We start from the raw sequence: 12,423 nt of genomic DNA on the forward strand, positions 1-12,423 counted from the left end.
CTATGAGGTTTTCCATGGGGACCTCATGACACTCTGGGTTCCATGAGAAAGGAGAAAACAAAGCCTTCGGCCGTTTCTTTAGTCCTGATCGGTGTATCTAACGCCTAATAGTAAGCCCTCCAAAATGAGAGATACCACCTATTTGTCCTCAAATTTGGAACTTAATTGCTAATTTTAGAGCCTAAGGAAAAAAACTTAGTTATTATTCTATGAATAAGCATATTCTGGATTATCCAGATGACTATCATATAAAGATGCCTTTTTAATGTTCCGTGTTTGTTTCTTGTGTTATTCTCATAGCTGTGGTAGTTTTCAAATGTGGCTGAAACCTGTTCAACACTCCTCCCATTATGACGTGGGGGTCTATGCCTCCACTCCCTGAATCTAGATAGACTGTGGTTTCACTGCAACCCATAGAATACAGAGGAATTTACCTTGTGTGACTGCTGAGGCCAGAACAGAAAACGTGAAGCAAGCTCTACTTCATGAGCTGGGACACTTGGGAGCTCTGAGCTGCCATGTAAGAAATGGGGGCTACCACAGAGTTTTCCCAATGATATGACTACCCTGGGTTCCACGCATTGCAGAAGCTGAGTCTACCCGCAAAGGCACGTACTGAAGCTCCAGTCAACTGCCCAGCTGAGGTCCCAGCCCAGAGGTAGCATCAATCACCAGAGTGAAGATGTTGAGTTATCGCCAGCCCTTGAGTCTTCTCAGCTAAGCCCCAGGTATCCTGGAGAAAAGAGAAGCCATTCCCAGCTCAGTCTGAATTCCTGACTCACAGAATCTATCAGCATAATAAAATGACTATTTAAGCAGCTAAGTTTGAGGGAAACTTATAGCAAATGGAGGTCAAACAACTTCACAGCCTGTGATATAGATGAAAGATATGCAATAGTTTGAGCAACAGAAAGATGTGGAAGAATTGAATTATCTTAAAACATGAGGTATTATAAGCATGCTGAGATCTCATGATTAAAGACATTAATTTTTTTCATGAATTAATTTTAGCAAAACATACTCCATGTTAATGAGAATGTGAACTTTAGAATTCATATGGTTTTGTTTTTATTGTATCAATCAATTTTGGTTTAGTTGTATAAAAATTATAAGTGAAAAGAATTTATATGTAATTAGCCAAAGCTTATACATATAGGATATCTATCATAATAAAAATACATGTCAGTCAGTCCTGAAAAAGTCTTCAAAAAAAGATTTCTACTAAGAGGATGCATGGAATAACCAGATTTGGGAAATACTGTCTTCTGCTTAATAATCCACCATTAACCTGTTGCCTTTGGATTGAGTCCAAACACCTCTATAGGAAACACAAGTATCCACTCCAAAAGTATCCTGATTTCTGTCTTCCCTTTATCCATTTGCTTTATGTTCTAGCCACCTTGAAGTTCTCCCCCATCTCTTTAGGAACTCCCCTTCTCCCTAAAAGACCCATCCTCAGTGCCACTTCTGTGAAAGTCTTTCTGGATTCCCCAAAGAGTCCTCTCCTCTGTGTTCCCACAGTGTGTCAGTAGGGTCTGGCAGGAAATAGACGGCACAGTCGAAAGAATAAATCGAGGACGTTTGCTGAAATCAGCTATGACTGGCTGACAGATGCAGGCAGCCCCACGTGAAAGCAGAAGGGGGATTCGATACCTCACCTCAGCTATCCCTTCCTCCAATCTGCTGCCCGGGTCCCCATTGGTTGAGCCTAACCAGAAGCCAAAGGGCAAAAGAACCCATTGATATAGCCCACTCAGATCAGCCTCCCCAGGGAAAAGTGCAAGGTGGAGATTGAATATGGCGGCAAGGGAACAGAAGATATCCAGGTTTTTTAAATTTATTCTTGAACAACATTCTATGCTATGATCTTTTTCATGATTACTTTCCTTTTGGACTCACCCTGCCATTAATACCTCCATATGCTCTTTGTTTGGCAAGAGCCTACTAGGACTTCCCTAGTAGCTCAAACAGTAAAGAGTCTGCCTGCAAAACAGGAGACTTGAGTTTGATCCCTTAGAAGGAAATAGAAACCCACTCCATTATTCTTGCCTGGGAAATCGCATGGATAGAGGAGCCTAGCAGGCTGTAAGTACATGGGGTCATAAAGAGATGGACACGACTTAGTGATTAAACAACAACAACATTTTAATAAGTATTTATTGAATTGATGAATTAATAAGAAAATGACATGGATGAAAATACCAAGAACATTACTTGTATTCTTGAATATTCCCCAACTGTTATTTAAAATTTTTTTTCTCTAGTTATTAGTTTATTTCTATTTTTGAAATCCATGTTTTTTTTCCTAAAATAAGTTTTGTGATTTTTTTTTTTCCTGAGTAAAGCAGCTATTTGTATTGTATTTTTGTTTGTTTGAATCTTATTAGTGAGATTTTAGTTCTCTAAACCAGTTAGGATGATATCTTATAATAAAACTCATTTTAATCTGTTTTATTTTTGTGTACATAATTGTGGGACAATTTTAATTTATAAACTAGGACACATTTATGGCACATAGTTTAAAATTTTCCCTTCAGTTTTGTACTGATTTCCTAAATTCCTTTACACTATTTGTATGGATCTTGTCAATCAAATTTATTCTGTATAAGAGATTAATAGAGGGATGCTACATTATAAGCTTTCCAGTTTCCTTGAATGATTTTTAGTATTCTATAACACTTTTTTGTAATTAAGATTTAAATACCCAATCCCTCAAGACTTGCCATACAGAGAGCTGTCAATCAAGGAATTGGCAAGCTCTGTGAACGGCATGATGAAATCTTTATCCCTACTCTCTGATGCCTTCAAGACCAGCTTTTGCAAGTTGATCCTTCATTTCACATGTCTTAGAACTCACTCACACTTCTTATGCTTGGAAATGTAACACACAGAGTGACAATGTAATCCACAGCTAATAAGTTAGCGGCTATAAAAATGAACATCCACATTAACTTGCCAAGCATGGAGGCTGGAGGTGTTATACTGTACTCGTGTATATATGTCTGCCAGGGCAATAGTACATATGCCTTTGGAGATGCTTCTAAGTTATGCAAAGAAGCCGACAATAATTCTTGAACTTTGTTGTCAGGATCCAGTTTCATTTGAGAGCCAAACCAACAGCATCAAAACACTTGGCCATGATCAGCTACAATCCAACCGAAGAAGAAAACATACAAAGCTAGCCCTTGGGTTGTAAATTTTGTGGAAATAAGGCTATCTCAGTACTTTCTGATGTGAACTAGTTTCGATATAACACGTTTTCACTGAAAAAATAATAACAACGAAGGAATTAAAAATCTTTTCTCTGCATATCTCTTAAATCATTACACAGTCAAGTAAAATAAATAATTACTATTATTATTTACAAAAAAAATTTTATCTGAAATTTATGTCATCATTACAAGTATAAACACATAATGCCATTGCATTTTTTAAGTTACATTTTAAAATGTGCTTTTGGAGTTTATTCTGTTATAAACAATATTTAAAATAATGCACTATAAAATTGCATAGCTAGTTAAAATTTTAGCCCCCACACCATAAAACTGAGCTCTACCCATCAAAATCTAATATTTAATTTACTTATCCTGTACATTAGGGTAGAATGTTTGACACATAGTATTTTAAACATTTATAAACTATATATACATATTCTCTTAATGTGTTATACTTATGAGTGTTTTTAATAAATACAAACTCTCTTACCTTTACCCAATATAATTTTTTTTAAGCATGTGAACTTGTGATCATACACACGAAGGAAGATCATCTTGAGTCCACTGGAAAGCTGAGCAGAGATTTATGTTAAATGGAAGCTGGGCTATATGTTGGGAGAAAAAGGTAGCCAACATTATCCTGTGTCTATGATGGTACTTGTTTAATGTCGCCTATGTTGTTACCTATAAGAACCCAATGAAGTAGCTGGCATTTATTGCTATACTGATTCATATGTTAGATCTCAAGAAGGTTGGATAAACTGCCCAAATTCACAGGACTGGTAAATAATAATGCTGGGATATAAATCCAGATCTCTTTTAAAAAGTGTGTGTGTGTGTGTGTGTGTGGTTTTGTTTTGTTTTGTTTTGTTTTTGTCATTCCACATCCTCTTTCAATGTACAGGAAATACTACATACTACAAGCTCCTCAAAGACAGGAGCTCTACCCAAAGCACCATTGTGAATCTGACTGTCCGTCTGTCTGTTTCATCCATTAATTCCATAAGTATACAGTCAGTGTCTACTCTGAGCCAGGTACTGTCCTAGGCCCTGAGAATACAATGGTGAACAAGACAGACAAGGGGTCCTGTCCTTAAGGAGCTCGCAGACTATGGAAAGTACAGAAAAGCAGAAAGGCAGTGGTAATATAGAGAGGTCACTGCTACAGGGAGAGGGGAACAGATATGCAAGGGGGATTCACATTTGGCGGATCTGGGAAGGCAACTTAGAGAAAGCAGCATTTAAACACAGACAACAAATGAGGAATTTCAAACTGAAGCTGAAACTCCAATACTTTGGCCACTTGATGCGAAGAGCTGACTCATTTGAAAAGACCCTGATGCTGGGAAAGATTGAAAGTGAGAGAAGGGGACGACAGAGGATGAGATGGTTGGATGGCCTCCCTGACTCAATGGACATGCTGCTGCTGGTGCTCCTGCTGCTGCTAAGTCGCTTCAGTCGTGTCCGACTCTGTGTGACCCCATAGATGGCAGCCCACCAGGCCCCACAGTCCCTGGGATTCTCCAGGCAAGAACACTGGAGTGGGTTGTCATTTCCTTCTCCAATGCATGAAAGTGAAGAGTGAAAGTGAAGTTGCTCAGTCATGTCCGACTCTTCACAACCCCATGGACTGCAGCCTACCAGGCTCCTCTGTCCATAGGATTTTCCAGGCAAGAGTACTAGAGTGGTTTGCCATTGCCTTCTCCTCAATGGACATGAGTTTGAGTAAACTCTGGGAGTTGGTGACAAGACAGGGAGGCCTGGCGTGCTGCAGTCCATGGGAATGCAAAGAGTCGGACACAACTGAACAACTGAACTGAACTGAGCAAACAAGGAGGGCTAACCCAGGTTATCAAGCATTGTAAGGTATTTAATCTTTGAAGGGGCTAGTGGTCTTAATTTAACTTCTGGTAATGCAGGACATGGGGGATGCTGCTGGGGAGAGAGCTCCCAGAAAACAGTACTGAACAGCCAGAGGTTGGGAAAGAAGAATAGGACCACACTGAGAAGGTGGCAGGAAAGAAGGGGAAGGGAAGCGAGGTTACAAAGAAGTATATAGACATGTTCAAAGGATTGGAAATGAAAGGATCAGTATTGCATTTGAATATAATCTCCCTGAGCTGGGTTTCCCTGGTGGTTCTGCTGGCAAAGAATTCGCTTGCAATGCGGGAGACCTGGGTTCAATCCCTGGGTTGGGAAGATCCCCTGGAGGAGGGAAAGCCTACCTACTCCAGTATTCTGGCCTGGAGAATTCCATGGACTGTATAGTCCTCAGGGTCGCAAAGAGTCGGACAGGACTGAGCGACTTTTACTTTCACTTCCCTGAGCTGAGTTTAGAGAACTAAAGGAGAGGCAGATGGGGAGGGCAGGGAGTCTGGAGTCAAGGGACCACTAAGAGAAGGGGTGGTGGCTGTGCTCTGACTGGCCCCGGGAACTGGGAGCAGGGACTCTTGGGGAGGGAGGGAGAGCACCCTGTGGGCTGTCCATGAAGTTTTGTTAAATTTCTCAGGATAATTGAGAGGAAAGTGAAAGTGAAAATCACTTAGTCCTGTCTGACTCTGTCTCCCCCATTGCAGACGGCTTCTTTATTAGCTGAGCCACAAGGGAAGCCCAAGAAAACTAAAACAATTAATGCAGGTGAAATCCTATCACAGAGAACTCCACAGGAAACAAGTATTAATGAAAACTCCCAATGGGTGAAAGTGGAGACTTCTCAGACGCTCTGAAGTATAACTCCTGCAGCATCCAGAGGGAATATCTCTAATAAAGAAGGACTCAAGTATTTTAAGGTGTTTCTCTTTGAAGGGGCCAGAGGTCTTAATCTAACTTCCTATGATAGGACAGGAACAATTTTTTCCTCTCTAGTCAAGGTGCAGTCATTCTATAATTGTGGAACGTTTTCTTGTTTTCCATGTAAAAAGATTTACTCCACAATTAGTGAGCCTTTTAGTTTCCTCCTTATGTTTGCGCTGCACCATACCATCAGATACTCATTATCTCCTTCATTAAGACTGTCTATTGGATGCACACGAGCTGAAGAAGCATTAGCTCTTTTGCATAATTTAAAGTTGTGAATTCTCACTGTACAGGGACTAAAATATAAGCGAGTGAGTTTACTTTTGAACATTAGTCAAACTTTCAACCCCAAAATGCTTCATCTATTTCTTGAAATTCCCATTATTATAGTTCATTAAAATTATTATTAATTTTTATATTTGATTAACACTGTATATTAGCACATTGTATTCAGTACAAAGCAGTTTTTTTTAATGAAGCTTTTTTTTTTTTAATACATAGTCTTTAGTGAGATAAAGGGAGATTTCCCAAACCTCCTCAACACCATTCACCTCTGACTCAAAGAACACAATAATGAGTTGCTTCACAAAATGTTATTGACGTAAGGGCTAGCTAATAGTAAACCAATATATTTTTTATAATTATAAGGCTCATATTTAATTACTCGGTATAAAATAACATAATTGGATCTTCTTTCGTCAGCTACTGGTTTATTATCTTGTGGAATTATGGTATCATGTTCCTGTTTTGCAACTGTACTTAAAACAATTTTTGAATTTTGGAGATTTAAAAATTTTTTGAAGTGTATTGTGTTACTATCAGAACATTAGTTTTACATGAGTATAGAATGAATTGTTTTATGAATAAACTCTGGTCATATTAAGTTATACTATGTGAAACCATAATTACGTAGATCAAAAATGGTCAAGGTCCATATCATATGGTTCAAATTAAATCTTCCCATACAGATTTTCTCATCCATTTTCATTATCAGGAGGAATTTGCAGTGGTTTTGTTGTTGTTCAGTTGCTAAGTCCTGTCTGACTCTTTTGCAACCCTATGGACTGTAGCCCTCCAGGCTCCCCTGTCCATGAGATTTCCCAGGCAAGAACACTGGAGTGGGTTGCCATTGCCTTTTCCAGGGGATTTTCCAAGCCCAGGAATTGAACTCATGTCTCCTTCATTGCAGGCAGATTCTTGATCACTGAGTCACCAGGAAAGTCCTTTACCCATTCATTAAATGAATGCGTAAAGGAAGTACTGTTCATATAGCATATAGCTCATTAACTGATACCTAAAAATATAATAGCTCAGTTCAGTTCAGTTCAGTCGCTCAGTTGTGTCTGACTCTGCGATCCCACGAATCACAGCACTCCAGGCCTCCCTGTCCATCACCAACTCCCAAAGTTCACTCAAACTCATGTCCATCAGGTCGGTGATGCCATCCAAACATCTCATCCTCTGTCGTCCCCTTCTCCTCCGGATCCCAATCTCTCCCAGCATCAGAATCTTTTCCAATGAGTTTCGCATGAGGTGGTCAAAGTATTGGAGTTTCAGCTTTAGCATCAGTCCTTCCAATGAACACCCAGGACTGATCTCCTTTAGGATGGATTGGTTGGATCTCCTTGCAGTCCAAGGGACTCTCAAGAGTCTTCTCCAACACCACTGTTCAAAAGCATCAATTCTTCGGCCCTCAGCTTTTTTCACAGTCCAACTCTCATATCCATTTATGACCACTGGAAAAACCATACCCTTGACTAGATGGACCTTTGTTGGCAAAGTAATATCTCTGCTTTTTAATATGCTAGGTTGGTCATAGCTTTCCTTCCAAAGAGAAAGCATCTTTAAATTTCACGGTTGCAATCACCATCTGCAGTAATTTTCAGTTCAATTCAGTTGCTCAGTTGTATCCGACTCTTTGAGACCCCATGAATCGCAGCACACCAGGCCTCCCTGTCCATCACCATCTCCTGGAGTTCATTCAGACTCACATCCATTGAGTCTGTGATGCCATCCAGCCATCTCATCCTTGGTGGTCCCCTTCTCCTCCTGCCCCCAATCCCTCCCTCCCAGCATCAGGGTCTTTTCCAATGAGTCAACTCTTCACATGAGGTGGCCAAAGTACTGGAGCTTCAGCTTTAGCATCATTCCTTCCAAAGAATTCCCAGGGCTGATCTCCTTCAGAATGGACTGGTTGGATATCCTTGCAGTCCAAGGGACTCTCAAGAGTCTTCTCCAACTCCACAGTTCAAACGCATCAATTCTTTGGCGCTCAGCTTTCTTCACAGTCCAACTCTCACATCCATACATGACCACGGGAAAAGCCATAGCCTTGACTAGATGGACCTTAGTCGGCAAAGTAATGTCTCTGCTTTTGAATATGCTATCTAGGTTGGTCATAACTTTTCTTCCAAGGAGTAAGCGTCTTTTAATTTCATGGCTGCAATCACCATCTGCAGTGATTTTGGAGCCCCCAAAATAAAGTCTGACGCTGTTTCCACTGTTTCCCCATCTATTTCCCATGAAGTAATGGGACCAGATGCCATGATCTTAGTTTTCTGAATGTTGAGCTTTAAGCCAATCTTTTCACTCTCCTCTTTCACTTTCATCAAGAGGCTTTTTAGCTCCTCTTCACTTTCTGCCATAAGGTGGTGTCATCTGCATATCTGAGGTTATTGATATTTCTCTGGGCAATCTTGATTCCAGCTTGTGCTTCTTCCATCCTAGCGTTTCTCATGATGTACTCTGCAAAGAAGTTAAATAAGCAGGGTGACAATATACAGCCTTGACGTACTCATTCTCCTATTTGGAACCAGTCTGTTGTTCCATATCCAGTTATAACTGTTGCTTCCTGACCTGCATATAGGTTTCTCAAGAGGCAGGTCAGGTGGTCTGGTATTCTCATCTCTTTTAGAATTTTCCACAGTTTGATTGTGATCCACACAGTCAAAGGCTTTGGCATAGTCAATAAAGCAGAAATAGATGTTTTTCTGGAACTCTCTTGCTTTTTGATGATTCAGCAGATGTTGGCAATTTGATCTCTGATTCCTCTGCCTTTTCTAAAACCAGCTTGAACATCTGGAAGTTCACGGTTCACGTACTGCTGAAGCCTGGCTTGGAGAAATTTGAGCATTACTTTACTAGCATGTGAGATGAGTGCAATTGTGTGGTAGTTTGAGTATTCTTTAGCATTGCCTTTCTTTGGGATTGGAATGAAAACTGACCTTTTCCAGTCCTGTGGCCACTGCTGAGTTTTCTAAACTTGCTGGCATATTGAGTGCATCACTTTCACAGCATCATCTTTCAGGATTTGAAATACCTCAACTGGAATTCCATCACCTCCACTAACTTTATTCATAATGATGCTTTCTAAGGCCCCCTTGACATCACATTCCAGAATGTCTGGCTCTAGGTGAGTGATCACACCATCTCACCCATACATAAACATCAACTATTTGTAAGAAAAACTCAGTGGATGAGAGGTCCAGAAATCTGATTTTGTATATGTTTGAGTTAACCTCATGATTTAGACTAAAATAATGAAGACTTACTTGTTTTACAGTAAATCTGTGTTTGGCTGAAACTTCAAAGGGTAGTTGTTAAACATAAATGATCTCTTAGCAATTACACCTTTCAAAACAATAAAAAGAGAAAGCTACTGAAAATTGTCTACCAGCAATGACTTCACAGAAAAGTGTACGGAAAAACAGAAGCTCTTCTTGGGAAAACATGAACATTAATCAGAGAACCTAGTTTGTCGGGGCTGCTTCATTTCACTCCCTTCAAAAATAAGAATGCCTCTTTCAAAAAACTGGATCTGGAGAAAATATCAGGTCATCATGGCTAGAACAAGAGGCACACCATGCCTCTGAGTGTCAGAGATCCAGGAAGGAGATTCCATGTGCAGAGTGGAGGTCCCTGCAGGGCCAAGGGTTGCTGTATTTTGCTACTGCACAAAGTCACTGGATAGAAACTCTTGACAATTGTATCAAAATCTTGCCAAATATAATTTTATGAATTGTATTTATACGAAACTCAACACATGTTTAGCAACACAAGTAACTTGAATTTCTGGGTCTGTTTTATCCATATGTGCCTTCTTAGTTCCTGAAAACTAAGAGAAAGAAAAAAAAAGGTTATAAAAACAAATGTGAAGACATGGTCTCTGCTTATAAAGGGTGTATATTTTCTTGGGCAGAAAAGATGAACTATACACAAAAGAATTAGAGAATACATCTTCCCTTACAATTCCCCTCCTCTCTTGGGACATTAAATATTTCAGTTACACTTATACCACCCCCTTTCTCAAGAGCTCAAACACCGGCTGTGGAACAAACTTGGATAAAACACTTCTCACAATCCCTTTTTAGCCAGTGAGCCCATCTGGGAAACCAATGCAGTGTCTTCATACTAATTGTAAGTTCCACTGACTTTGGGATCTACCTTAGCCAGTTTTCCTCATGAGGCAATACTTCCAAAGTCTTAGATGGAAAATTAACAAAACAATGCTAGCAAAAAGCACTAATGATAAACTCACTCTCATTGGCGCCTACCACTTGCCCTTTTGTATCTTCTGTATTTTCTTACATCAGGCTTACAATACAGCTTGCAGGTGTGTTAGTCACTCAGTCATGTCTGACTCTTTGCCATCCCATTGACTGTAGCCTGCCAGGCTCCTCTGTCCATGGAATGCTCCAGGCAAGAATACTGCTGTAGGTAGCTTTTCCCTTCTCCAGGGGATCTCGTGACCCAGGGATTGAACCTGGGTCTCCTGTATTGCAGGCAGATTTTTTTACCATCTAAGGCACCAAAGTGCTGCTCAGAAAAGACAAAGAGGTATAGCCTGAGTAAGTCCTTGCCCTTTCTCTCACTGTATCAACATGTCTCCCATGTAATAACTACCAAATGAGCCAGAGATTAAGACATGGAAATTGTCTTGGATTTTTTTGGTGGCATGACTATGAAAGTCTGACAGGTTCACCACCCTCGTTCCATCCAGTTTTAGAAGTTTCTAGAAAAATTCTGCAATGCATTTTAAAAAATCAATTGGCATTTAGGGGAAAAAATGTAAAATACACCTACTACTCAGGAAATAAGGGTTTCCCTAGTGGCTCAGTGGTAATCTACCTGTCATGCAGGAGACATGAGTTTGATCCCTGGGTTGGGAAAATTCCCTAGAGAAGGAAATGGCAACCCACTCCAGTATTCTTGCCTGGGAAATCCCATGGACAGAGGAGCCTGGCGGGCTACAGTGCATGGAGTTGCAAAGAGCTGGACAAGACTTAGCAACTAAACAACAACAGCAACCCAGGAAACACTATCAATACTTGCCACCTACCATCCAGCTGAGTGGGATCCCAGAGCACTCAGGATATTCCAGGATACTCTTGTATAATGTTTTGCAGAAGTTTCATCTGTCATTCCCCTAGTTGGCCCTTTCCCCATATCTCAGCCTGATAAAGGTCAGTCTAGCCCTATTGCACACTATTCTCTGTGACACCTGGGAACATCTGCTCAAAAGCCTTCAAATTGGAGTTTGGGTATGCACAGTTACTCAGGGCACTGAAATACAGACTCTAGCTTACTTCTCTCCAAATTTGACTGCAACTATTTTTCAGCCTTGGAGATCATATTTTTCAACATTTAGGTCCTTTTGTTATCTCTGCTCATTCTCTCCTGTTTCTCTGTGTTGTGTAATATTCCTTTGAGTTATCTTTTTCCAAGGAATTCAAAGAACTCAGTGACTCAGCTCTCCACCCACATGCCCACATGAGACAGGAGGTTCTCCTCCCTGCTGCCCTGAGATACAAAACTGTTTGCCTCCACCGTGGCTCTGTTTTTCCAGCTGTCAAGCAGCAGCTGGCCAGATTTTCTTCTACAGGCTGGAAATTCACATGCAGCAAAGTGGGCTATGGCATGGCAGGGTGGATGCAAGGTCTCAAAAAGAGCACAGAGGAGAAGTGGAATCTTGGAACTCAGGGAGACAGTGAAGCTATACAGAGAGACAAGTTTATCGATTTTACATGCCATGTACCAGGCTATCTATTGGGAATACATGGAATAAAACCTTCTCCCTGGCCCTTAGTAGGAAGAGACACAAATGTATTAGCATTTACTCATTCAGTGAACCTGTAAACACTATGTGAACAGCTATTACGTGCCAATGCTCACTGGAAAATGGTGCAGTAGGAGGACATACGATCATCTTCTCCTGTGAGAATTCCAAAATTACAGCTCACTGCTGAAAAACCATCGAGAGGAGAATGTTGGATCCCACCAAAAAAACATACCACACGTCCAAGGGCAAAGGAGAAGCTCCAGGAAGACAGTAGGAGGGGAAAAATCGAGTTTAGACTCAAACCTCATACCCACCAGAGACACTCAGAGAGCTCAAACAAAACATTGTGCGCAC

At 40.6% G+C, this 12,423-nt stretch overlaps 1 long non-coding RNA gene across 2 annotated transcripts in view; it reads right to left on the minus strand.

Annotated features, from left to right (window-relative positions):
* Positions 1–2,362: 2,362 nt before the first annotated feature.
* LOC121818712 (uncharacterized) overlaps positions 2,363–12,423 on the minus strand; it is a 37,747-nt gene continuing 27,686 nt past the window's right edge. For both annotated transcript variants that reach the window (XR_009599606.1, XR_006058772.2), the window contains exon 5: positions 2,363–10,125. This is a non-coding gene — a long non-coding RNA (uncharacterized LOC121818712). The remainder of the gene's footprint in view (positions 10,126–12,423) is intronic.

This window comes from Ovis aries, chromosome 2, assembly GCF_016772045.2.
Source record: "Ovis aries strain OAR_USU_Benz2616 breed Rambouillet chromosome 2, ARS-UI_Ramb_v3.0, whole genome shotgun sequence".
Taxonomy (NCBI): Eukaryota; Metazoa; Chordata; class Mammalia; order Artiodactyla; family Bovidae; genus Ovis; species Ovis aries.